We start from the raw sequence: 11945 nt of genomic DNA, 5'->3' as shown, positions 1-11945 counted from the left end.
CGAGGACATTTATGTTTCCGTACTAACTAGATATATTAAGGATTTAAAGGTTAAGTTCATGATTTTTATTAGAGATATTTTTATGCTTAATTTTATTGTTAGCCGATCTTTTTAAAGGTCGATTTAAGAATTTTGGTTAGTCGATGATTTAGGATTTTATTTTATACACTTGAGATTTAAATTGCTAAATATTATGATTCATGATTATGTTAAATTATTTTATTTAGTAATTTTTAATTTAAGATTAGAAAAAAAATCGAGGTTGTTTCAGTATAACATAGCTATCGAATCTAATCAGCAACCCTCGATGAACCAATGGTTGCATATTCGATCGAAATATATGAGATGAAGGGACCGTACTGTACATTAATCATAACCGACTGGTTTTTGCAGGCACTATCATTGATACCTAGGGAATCATGGAGCGATACTACTAGACGCTCTTACCATGATTAGATGGATTTAATCAGAAAATGGTTTCTGACATTCTCATGATCAAATGTTGGTGCATGGAATGCTAGCAAATTTGAGTAAGCCCGAAGAAACGAAATTGTCCTGAATCACAAAGAGTTGTGAACTCATGGCTAGCTGTATCTCTGAACCATTAAATGTCACACAAGTCCTGATTTACTTGTTCACGTTGAGATAATAAATTCAATGAGTTGAATTTATAAAAAATAAGTTTGATATGATCAATCGATATGCTTATAAATAAAGTTTATAAAATCTTATTGAAATTTTGAGAGCATGACTTCTAAAACAGTCAAAGAGAGTGCACCTGCCTTATTTAGTCATTGATGATCTCGAAAGTAAAGTGTGCATCATAATAACAAACAAGTTAAAATTTTCATATCGATGATATTTGATCAGCGATCGGGATTATGATGAGATTAATGCAATGAGAGCATGGATCATGGACTTGTAAGAGTATAAGCCCATTATGCTAATTTATTAAAGTTCAAATGAGCTTTAATAATCAAATTATAATTTAATTGAGTTAAAATATAGCTCATTAAGTTTTTTTAATATAAAATACGGTATTGATTTATGTAATATGGAAATATTCATGATACCATGATTTTATAAAACTTGCACACAAAGCAAAATAATATTAATGCATGATATTCTCATAAATATATGTATTAAAAGAAAACCGAGATTGGCAAAAAAAGTTGGCATGATTTTAGAATCTCTAATTAACTTAATTAATTAGATTAATTAAGTAAATTAAGGATTATAAATAATAAGAATAGTTTTTATTCTTATTGACAAAACAGCATCCGAAAGCTTTTGAAAAGAAAAAAGATTTTTCGGCTCTTTTTTAAAAAAAATTCGTGGGTTGCTCTCGAAATCCCAATTTTTGCAAGAAAAATTCGATTTATAATATTGAGTAAATTCCTTTTTTGTGTTTCATCTCTATACAAAATATTTTCTAATTTTTTAGTACAAGTTAGAAGAGCAACAAGTAAGCCGATGGTAGACCTAATTCGGAGATCGAAGAAAGAGGTTCGAAAAAAGTTCGTAGTGATTTACAACAAGAGCTACTCCGCTAACACCGAAGTAGTTGGTGCTGAATGGATTATTCACTAAGATATATTTACCAATTCCCTATGAATGTTTATTTAATTTAAATCATTCGAGTGTCCAAAGAAAATTTTGAATGTCAAAATAAAATTTAAAACTTCCGCTATTTTTTAGACACGAGAAAAGCGATATCCCGACAGTTTTAGCTATTAATGAATTATAGGTTTCTTGTAAAATTGTTTCACATATTTATATTTAGGAGACGAGCCAACTCAATTTTTATCTACAACAGAAAAACATAATTTTGGCATAAAATATAATATTTTAAACTTCCACCTACTTCAACATTCTAGTCATTACTACATTGTCACAATCAATTTAAACAAAAGAGGTACTAAAGTTTTACTGAAAAGACTGCAATTGCTTGTTCGTTGCTGGACAATAAAAGAAAAGGCTTTTTCAATGTGCCCGAAGGAAGTTCCGATGATATTTTGACAAAAAAAAAATCATGATTATCTATGTGACATTAAATTTGATCTTAATTTAGGAAAATTCCACATGTAAATTGAGTTTTACACATTGCATTTGAAATTACAAAATTATTCATATTTTTTATTTTAAATTTCAAAAAAACATTTAAGAGAATTTAGTAATTTCAAATATAATGTGTAAACTAATGTATAACTCTATGTAGTTGTCTTAATTATTATTTCCGAAAAGAACAAATGAAAGGTGGTGTACTTAAAAGGGAAATGTTTCTATTTCAGTACAAGTTTGTTGTGTTGTGTAACAAAAAAGTGATCCAACGTAGGGGGGTACGATACGGTGTACTGTACTGAATTACGGTACCGTATACCGTACTGAAAATATCGGTATGGAATTTTTTCATACCGATACCGGGAATTCAGTATACCGCACATTCGATATACCGAATTTTCGATATGAAAAAAGTTCATACTGGTACCATACTGACACCGAAAATTTTGTCGTTATATCGAAAAAATTTCGGTGTCAGTACTGTCGATATACCGAATATAAATTTTAAAAATAATAATAATAATAAATTATTATCGAAATACCGAAAAAAAAATATTCCACACCGATACCGATACCGATATCGAAAATTTCGATACCGTACCGAAATTTTCGGTATACCGATTTTTTCGGTAAGCTCGATATTTTTTTTCGGTACGGTATTTCGGTATTCCGATATTTCGGTATTTTTTTCCACCCCTAGTGCAACCCATGTGAGAGGCCGAACGCTATCATTACTCTTTTCATTTATAATTTCGGACAATTTCATTATCCATCACCACATTTTATATTTATTATTTCGAATTTTGGATTAAATCCAAAAAATATGAAACTTAATTTTTGATATAGAAATAATGGCATGGGGTAGTTTTTGCTATTAATAAATGATAGGTTTCTTGTAAGATTGTTTCACACGTTTATATTTGTGAGATAAGTCAAATCGATTTTTTTCCACAACAAAAAATAATAATTTTAACATAAAAATATAATTTTTTAAACTTCCACTTACTTTAATGTTCTAGCCATTACTCCATTGTCACAATCAAGTTCCACAAAATATGTACTAAATTTGTACTGAAAAGCTGTTTTCATTTTTTATATTCGGACAATACCTTTATTTATCACATTTGAAAGTTATTATTATTTCAAATTTTGGATTAAATCGAAAAATTAGAAATTAAATTTTTGATTTAGAAATAATGGCATTTTCAATAATAATGGCATCCGATGGTTGTAGCTATTAATGAAGGATATGTTTCTCATGAGATACATTTATATTTGTGAAACGGGTCAATTCGATTTTTATCTAAAATGAAAGTAATAATTTTAGCATAAAAAACAATATTTTTCCACGTTTCGAGGATCAAATATATGTATCACATAATTGATTCGTAAAACTATTTCATACGAGTTTATATGTATGAATTGAAGTTTTTATGGATACATACAACCTCCACCAATGTAAGGAATTTTTTTTATTGGATTATAAATATGTTATTTACAAAATATATATTCATGAAAGTCTCATATATTTGATTGAATATGCTTGAATTTAACATGTTCTCCATCTCAATCCTATTAAGACATTAAAGCATTATGCATATTTTAGTTAATCGGAGACTGATCTTCTAGTCAATTAATGCATGCACACATTTTCAGAAGAAAAAAGTAATTCTTTTCACTATCATTTCTTATTTTTCCGTCCTGTAAATTGTCATTGTTTATATATATTGAAGGGAGGGCCTGGCCTATTTTTGGGATCTCTGAAACAAACAGCAAGAAAGGCAGAGAAAAGATGCAGACTTCTGTGATTGAGGAAAATGGAAACAAATTTAATTTCTAAATTGCTTTTATAGTATTTTGGAAGATGAAAAAACCTCATTGAATATTTTCCAATCTGGTAACTGATAATAACTCAAAATCAAGCTTTATTTAAGAGTGGATCTGGAAATAAATTTGTCCACAGATTGCTACAAATTGTTGGGGATCGATATAGAGTTTAAAGAGGGGTGAATAAACTCTATTCCTTTGACGATAGTTTTTGCAAAAGGTGCTAGAATCTCGTTAGAGATTGTAGTTGTTCTTGTTATAGTGTAAGTGTCCAGCATATCACAATAATATGTGCGGAAACGATCCGATAGAGTAAGGTGAAAACGGTAATGACAGTAGGCAATAAAACAGTAGTTGTTTCTAGAAGTTCGAAGATAAAATCTTCTACGTCTCTCCTTCTTCTGTTTCCAGAAGGTATCATTAAAAGACTTTGGATTTTACAGTACACCCTTGTACACACCCACTTCAACAGGGCTTATCTTTTGCCCACTGAAACTCTTAGTAACTTAACACAAAATTTAAATACAACAAGGTTCTGGAAAATACTCTTTTTCAGTTTACAAACTATTCTTCGAAATATAGTAAATTGTTTTGCTTGAAGAGATGAAGAAATAGCAGTACAAAATGATCTCCAAAGATCATATATATAATATGAGGCGTGTACTACTTTTCTGCAAGTTTGAGCTTAGAAGATGATGATTTCTCAATGTAGCGTTGGATAGATAAAATGATCAGCGTTCTCTAAATGGTTTTGATCCATATATATAGATAACTTGAATCCAACTTCTATAATAAAAAAACGGCTCTTTTGATTTCTGATAGAAACAACTTTGTTTCCTAAAAAATATCCTACAAAAAGCTTTCAACATAGTCAGTCTTGTTTTATACCAAAACTAGTACAGCGAATTAAATGACTCCGTACAACATTAATGGTGCAATTAATGCTTAGTACTAGGTAAAGTAACGGTAACATTTAAGACTTGAACAATCGAGTGGAATGCTGTTAAGTACTGATCCAGTAGGACTAAGTGCTGCTTCTGTTACACTAAGCCATTGAGTACTAACTAAAGTACTACTTCTGGTAAAGCGAGACAAAAGCTACTGCTTTGCATTATCTTCTGGCTGGTGTTATTCCTACTGGTTTTGATTCTCATCACCACAATAAAATAGGTATGATAATTTCCCCTTTTGCGGTGATGCCAAAATCTGGAAGTTAGTAACAATGATTAATAAAGCAGATAGCAACTAAAACCAGATGATTAACAAGTAAATAAACAGTTTGAACGGAGTTTGTAAAATAGCAAGAAATCCTAGTCATCTGTTCCAATATCTCGGAACAGAGTTTCCTCGTCCTGAGGATCTTGATTTCTGTGGGATGGTTCTGCTTGATTTTCTCCAGTCCTTCCTTCTTCTGATCCTCTTCCTTGTGCTTCCATCATGCCTTCTATTTCCCCCTTTTTGGCATCAGCGGCGTGAAATCTAGTAAGTAAAAGATCAACTCGTCCAGTAAGTGTAATAATGCTGTTATGCAGAATCTCCAGAGTTGGTGTTTGACTCGAAACTTGATCATTCAGAACCTGAATAGATTGAGATTGGGACGCAATCTGAGCATTGATATTTTCGAGTCTGGAGTCCATAGTGTCAACTTTGGTAGAAACAGAATGAAGAGCCGCATCATGAGTAGAGAGGATACGACGAGTATCAGATTGTCCAAGTACAAGGTTAGCACGACTTTCGAGTACATTCTTCCTGAAGAGTTGAGTGTCAACCTCAATTTTTGCCAACGATTCTGTGGTATTGCTGACATACTTCATGACTCGCTCTCTGAAATTGGTGGTGGGGTAGACTTCACCAGCATGGGCATGAGATAAACTCTTGACAGTCTCTGATAGGATGTCAATAGTCCATTTAAGATTATCAATCTCAGATTCAAGATTGAATTGATCTTCCTCTGGGGATGGGCTTCTTTCACGCATTTGTTCTCTAATTTCAGCAATATACGCAATGTGAGAAATTTGAGAGGGTGAGTCAGCAGGAATTACAACTAATGCAGTAGAAGAGACAGGAGCAGTAGGAGCAGTACATGGTGCAGTAAAAAATCTTTCATTAACAGTAGATTGCTCAGCAGCAATGGTTTCAACAGCAGCTTGTTCAATAACAGCAGAATGTTCAGGAAGTGTGCTTTCTTCTGTTTGCACGACTTCGATGGCTTCCAACTGTTCGGCGGGTTGAATCGGATCATTCAAGATCGTGACCATATCCTCTTGATGTTCAGTGGAGAAGATCTCCAAATTTGGCAATGAAGGAGATTGGGCAGCATGCGATTCTTTCTGGGGTTGATCTGCCGATAGGACTGTTGGTTGGACTTGATTCATCAGCTTGAATTGTGTCCGGTGCCGCAGAAACATCTCGAGTGATAGACTGAATGAATTCATCAACTGAAGCCAGTCCTCGAACAGATATGAGAGAAGAAGACTGAGTAGGCAACTTGGAAGATGCAAGAGTACTGGAAACCTTAGCTTCTGTAGGAGCAATAGTTCGTTCCTCAACTGGCTTAATTTGATCAAGATCTGGAATAAGGCCTACTGAATATGGTTCAGAATCTCCAAAAGTCTGTTCTTGAGCAAGAAGTTGCTCATCCATTATTCTCAAATGTTCAGTCCGTGCAAGGATCAGATTTTGATCTTGAGCAGCAGTGGAATCAATGCATCAAAATTAGACTGAAGAGTCTTTAATACTGATTCCAGCTTCTGACGTTTAAGCTGCTCAAAAATGAAGTTGCGGCATCTCGTCGCGTCAATCACATTTTCAGTCTTTGCAAATTCAAAGAACTTTTTCTCATACTTCACCATTCTTCCAAAGACACCTTTTGTTTTGAAAAACATGAGGGGATGGAAGACCCGAACCTTGTGCCATTCATCAAAGAAGGTCATTTCTTCATTAGCTGAATTTTCAATTTTTTCCAAATGAAGAGCAATGCCAGTAGAGACAGATGATTTGGCAGCTAGAAATTGCGGTTCGTCAAAAAGTTTTCCTTTGCCTTTTCCTGTCGATGAGGCAGTCATCATGGGTCGAAAAGCAGAAGACCCGGCATTTGATTCACGAATAACGATTCCAGACACGGGTCTGAAAGTTGAAGCAGTAGATGTTGTGGGAGAAGAAACACCAATTGGTTTTGAGACCGAGGTGGTTGGTGGTGCAGTAGGAACGGACTTCTGGAAACACTTGTCTCAACGGAACAGTGTCCAAATCATAGATGGTTGTTGTCTTCTTAATTCGAAGAACAGTGCGAGCTTTTTTCTTGCTAGGAGTAGGTGGCAGAGATGGTTGAATAAGAGCAGCAGACTCCTCGGAAAGTGTCTTATCAGAATCAGTGGAGATAACCACTCGTTTTCTTTTAATTTTCTTCTGAGGTCCTAGAGCCTCAGCTTGATCATCTCCCACTTCCTTTATCAAAGCAATAAAATCAGCCACGGTTGGCTTTGGTCTCAATGCGAGCACATTATCAGCATTTGCCATTGTGACGTAAGAGGAGTCCAAACCAGAAGTAAGAGCAAAACCAGCATTCTTAAGCATTTGGCTGATCTGCACAGAGAAACAAGAACTCCTCCTAACCACTATTTCCTTCATTATTTTGAACAGAAAACGATTCCAATCCACCTTATATCCAGAAGTGATGGCAGCCATCACTCGAACTTTTTCTTTTGTTAGCCGATCGAACATTCCGGCTTTGACTAACAGCGCTTTGGCAACAATATCGGCAAGTACTTGAAATTCCATCTTCAACGGCTTCTTGAAACAGGATGGAGACCGTTCCTCTCCAGACGGTGAGAAATTCAGTAGAGCAGTAGACATTTCCTCCTTGAAAATTCCAGAAAGTTCATTTATCCCTGAAAAAGGGAGAAAGAAAGTCGATCCAAGCAAAGCAGAATCGATAGAAATTGATATATCACCCTGGGAATACATGATTTTCCATTATTCCACAGTCACCTTAGCATAAAAGTCCAGAAGGACAGTTTTGTATATCACAGCAGGTGCTTCTAAGAATTTTCTGAGTCATGATTTCTCAATAGCTTTGAACATATTGAGAAGATTCTCATCCTTGATAGTGAAGACAGATGCAAAGTTAACTTGCTAAGCATTCAAGGTGTAAACTTCGGCCATTTCTGTAAGTAAAGAGGATTCAAAGAGAATACGAGTTCAAGAGAAAGCAGTAGTCGATAATCAGAATTCTGAAAGCGTAAAAGATAAAAGAGATGAGAGAGGCGGTTAAAATTCAAAAATGTACAGCCGTCAGTGAAACATAAGGACACGTGTCAATATGTTTACGGTTGAGTATTTGAAAAGTTAAACAGAGGATGTCAGTAAAACTAATGATTTTAAAAAGTTTTGAAAAGAGCGGGCTATCCAATTGGTTACTGAAAATAATCAGAAGAAGATTTGTCGTTTTATGATAACGTCTGCTGGAAGTTACAGGATATTGAAATATTTTCAGCACTTTGATGAAACCAGCAGACACGTTGTTTTATCGAAAAGATAAACATTCTATCTATTATTGATAAATCACGAAAATCTTAGTCTGACTAAGATACTGTTCCCCCTAAATCAATACAACTAATAAATGCGACGATACGATTTCTAAGGAAAAGATAGCTGAATCTTGCTATTCGTGTAGTCAGATAGCCGTCTATTCAACTTCCCGAGATTCTATATAAATGCCTGCAAGTTCACAAACTAAGTCATTTAAACTTTTCATCAAATCAAAACAAATGAGCACTTCAAGCGATCTCTCGGAATCTTCTCCAGAGTCAGAATTAGCAGAGGAACTCCAAAGACAACGTCCAGCCTCTCGTAAGCAGATGTTTGAAGACATCCTTTTTCAAGATATGAAGGCTTGGAAGAAATTCCTTGGTTTATAATACGAACAATCAGTTAGATTTTTCATTTTTATTAGGGCTAAGTTGCGGGATAATCCCTTCCACAAACCACGATCATGCGAAGAGAAGGGATTCCAGGAGCTTTTAGATAGGTTCCTGCTTAAGTACTTTGCAACATATAGGTACTTCAAGCTGCTGATATCAACAAATGTAGTAGATAAACTCAATGTAATGCTTCTGGTTTTATTAATGAAAAAATCAGTTTGACATGTTTTGTTTATCTACTGCTTTCATTGAAAGAGTGATATATAAAAAAATATGAGTAAGAAAAAACTCAATCTGTCTAAATCAGTAGAACGATTCGGTTGACTTGAGACTCTTCAACTTCTTCACCATTAAATGCAACATTTCTATAAATAAGATAACAACAATTGTTAAGGAAACAATAAGTCGATATGTCGGATTCAAGCAATTCGGATGCCTGTAGCAGCACTCATGTCCTGGTAACACCAGAGACACTTCCACATCTGGAAACTTTGAAGAAGACCATTGAGGAATATGTCTGGATAAAGGTCATGTCTGTATGGTTCAAAGTGCAGGAGCTACAGAATGTGTATCAGAATGGTTTGGCTTCTACTACTGCTCAACGAGCAAGAGTCAGAAGGTAAAAACCGGAGTTTGAATTTGATCAGGTTCTGAGCTTGCTACTAATAGAGTTCTGCTTCAGATGATGCTTTGGAAGGATTGTCATCTGCTTGAAAAGATTTCCAGTGCAGAATCCTTTAAAAGGATTGGAAGTCACTAGTTGAGTAACTGGATTTTCGAGACAAATGTTCTTCTTCTGCACATGATCTCTTATAAAATGATGTCTGATGTTGATGTGCTTCGTTCTGGAATGAAGTACTGGATTTTGCGTAATTGAAATGGCATTGATATTGTCACAGAAGATAGGTGATTCAGAGGCATGAACTCCGTAGTCTTTAAGTTGTTGTTGCATCCATATTATTTGAGAGCAGCAACTTCCAGCAGCGAGATATTCTGCTTCTGCAGTAGATGTAGCTATGGAAGTCTGCTTTTTACTAAACCAGGAGATCAGCCTATCACCAAGGAATTGACAAAAACCATTTGTGCTTTTCCTGTCTAGTTTGCAACCTGCATAATCAGTATCTGAATATCCAATAAGATTGAAAGATGAATCATTCGGATAGCATAAGCCGACATTTTGAGTTCTTTTTAAGTACTTCAGAATACGTTTAGCAGCAATATAATGAGATTAATTGGGGTTAGATTGAAATCTTACAAAAATGCAAACAACAAATAAGATATCAGGTCTACTGGAAGTAAGATACAATAGTGAGCCAATAAGACCACGATACTGAGTTACCTCTACTGAAATTCCACTTTCATCTTTATCAAGCTTGGTAGATGAGCTCATTGGAGTGGAAGCAGCTCTCCTGCTTCCATACCAAACTTTTTCAGTAGCTCTTTGGTATAGTTAGCTTGATTTATGAAAATTCCAGTATCAAGTTGCTTGATCTGCAGTCCTAGGAATATTGTTAATTCTCCCATCATGCTCATTTCAAACTGATCATGCGTCAATTTAGCAAACTTTGCACACAGTTTGGGGTTAGTTGACCCAAAAATAATGTCATCAACATAAATTTGTACCAATAGAATAGGTTTATTCTTGACTAAAGTGAACAAAGTCTTGTCTACTGTGCCAATTGTAAAATCATGATTGACAAGAAATTGTGACAGAGTGTCATACCACGCTCTAGGTGCCTGTTTTAAACCATACAGGAATTTGTGTAATTTGAATACATGATGAGGTGAAAAATGATCAATAAAACCTGGAGGTTGTTCAACGTAGACCTCTTCTTGTAGTATTAGGAAGGCACTATTCATATCCATTTGATAAACTTTGAAATTTTTAAAAGCAGCAAAGACAAAAAATATTCTGATAGCTTCAAGCTTTGCTACTGGTGAATAAGTTTCATCATAGTCGATTCCTTCCTCTTGTCTGAAACATTTAGCCACCAGTCTTGATTTATTTCTAATCACGTGCCTTCTTAATTTAGTTTGTTTTTAAATACCCACCGGGTTCCAATAACAGCTTGGTGAGATGGTCTAGGTACTAGAAACCAAACTTCGTTTCTTTTGGATTGATTAGTTCTTCTTGCATAGCTTCAATCCAACTTGGATCCAGAATAGTTTCTTCAATTTTCTTTGGTTCATCTTGAGAAATAAAAGCAGCATTCATATATTCATTAAGCAATTTGCCTTCTGGTTCTCAAAGGTGCTGCTGGATTTCCAATAACCAAAGATGGAGGATGTGATTTTCTCCAAATAAAAGGGTTTAAATGGGTTTCTTCCTGGTTTGATATATTTGGATTGATCTCAGCTGAACTAGTAGAAAGTTCTGGATTGTCAGATGCTGGTGCTGGTAAATCTGATGTCTGTACTTCTGGTTCCACTATTGGAATGTCTGGTTCTGGATTTTGAACAGTCTTTGATACTTGGTTCTGTATCTTCTTAACTATCTGGTTCCAAATGAATCATGTCTATCTTGTTACTCAAATTTGACATATTAGAAATTTCAGGAGAACCGATGTCTTCATCGAAGACAACATGAACAGATTCTTCAACATTGAGAGTTCTATTATTGAAGATTCTGAAAGCTTTGCTTACTGCTGAATAACCTAGAAAAAGTCCAGCATCTGATTTTGAATCAAATGCAGATAAGTAGTTTTTACCGTTGTTGAGAACAAAGAATTTGTAACCAAACACATGGAAATAGGATACATTAGGCTTACTCCCTTTTCATATCTCATAAGGAGTCTGATTATGCCTTTTGTTGATCATTGTTCTGTTTTGTGCGTAACATGTGGTGTTGATTGCTTCTGCCCAGAAGCGCTGAGAGATATCTGCATCTGCTAGCATTTTTCTAGCAGCTTCTTTAAGAGTTCTGTTTCTCCTCTCAGCTACTCCGTTTTGTTGAGGCGTTCTGGCAGCTGAATATTCATGATGAATGCCATGTTCATCTAAGTACAACTCAAGAGTTTGTTAGGGAACTCAGTACCCCGATCACTTCTGATTTTAATGATAGAAGAGGATTTTTCATTTTGAATCTTTTTCAGAATCTTGATCAGGAGGCTACTGGTTTGATCTTCTCTAGCAAGA

The sequence above is a fragment of the Primulina eburnea genome, chromosome 17 (assembly GCF_022965805.1).
Source record: "Primulina eburnea isolate SZY01 chromosome 17, ASM2296580v1, whole genome shotgun sequence".
NCBI classification, from domain to species: Eukaryota; Viridiplantae; Streptophyta; class Magnoliopsida; order Lamiales; family Gesneriaceae; genus Primulina; species Primulina eburnea.
This window is presented reverse-complemented; position numbering follows the sequence as displayed.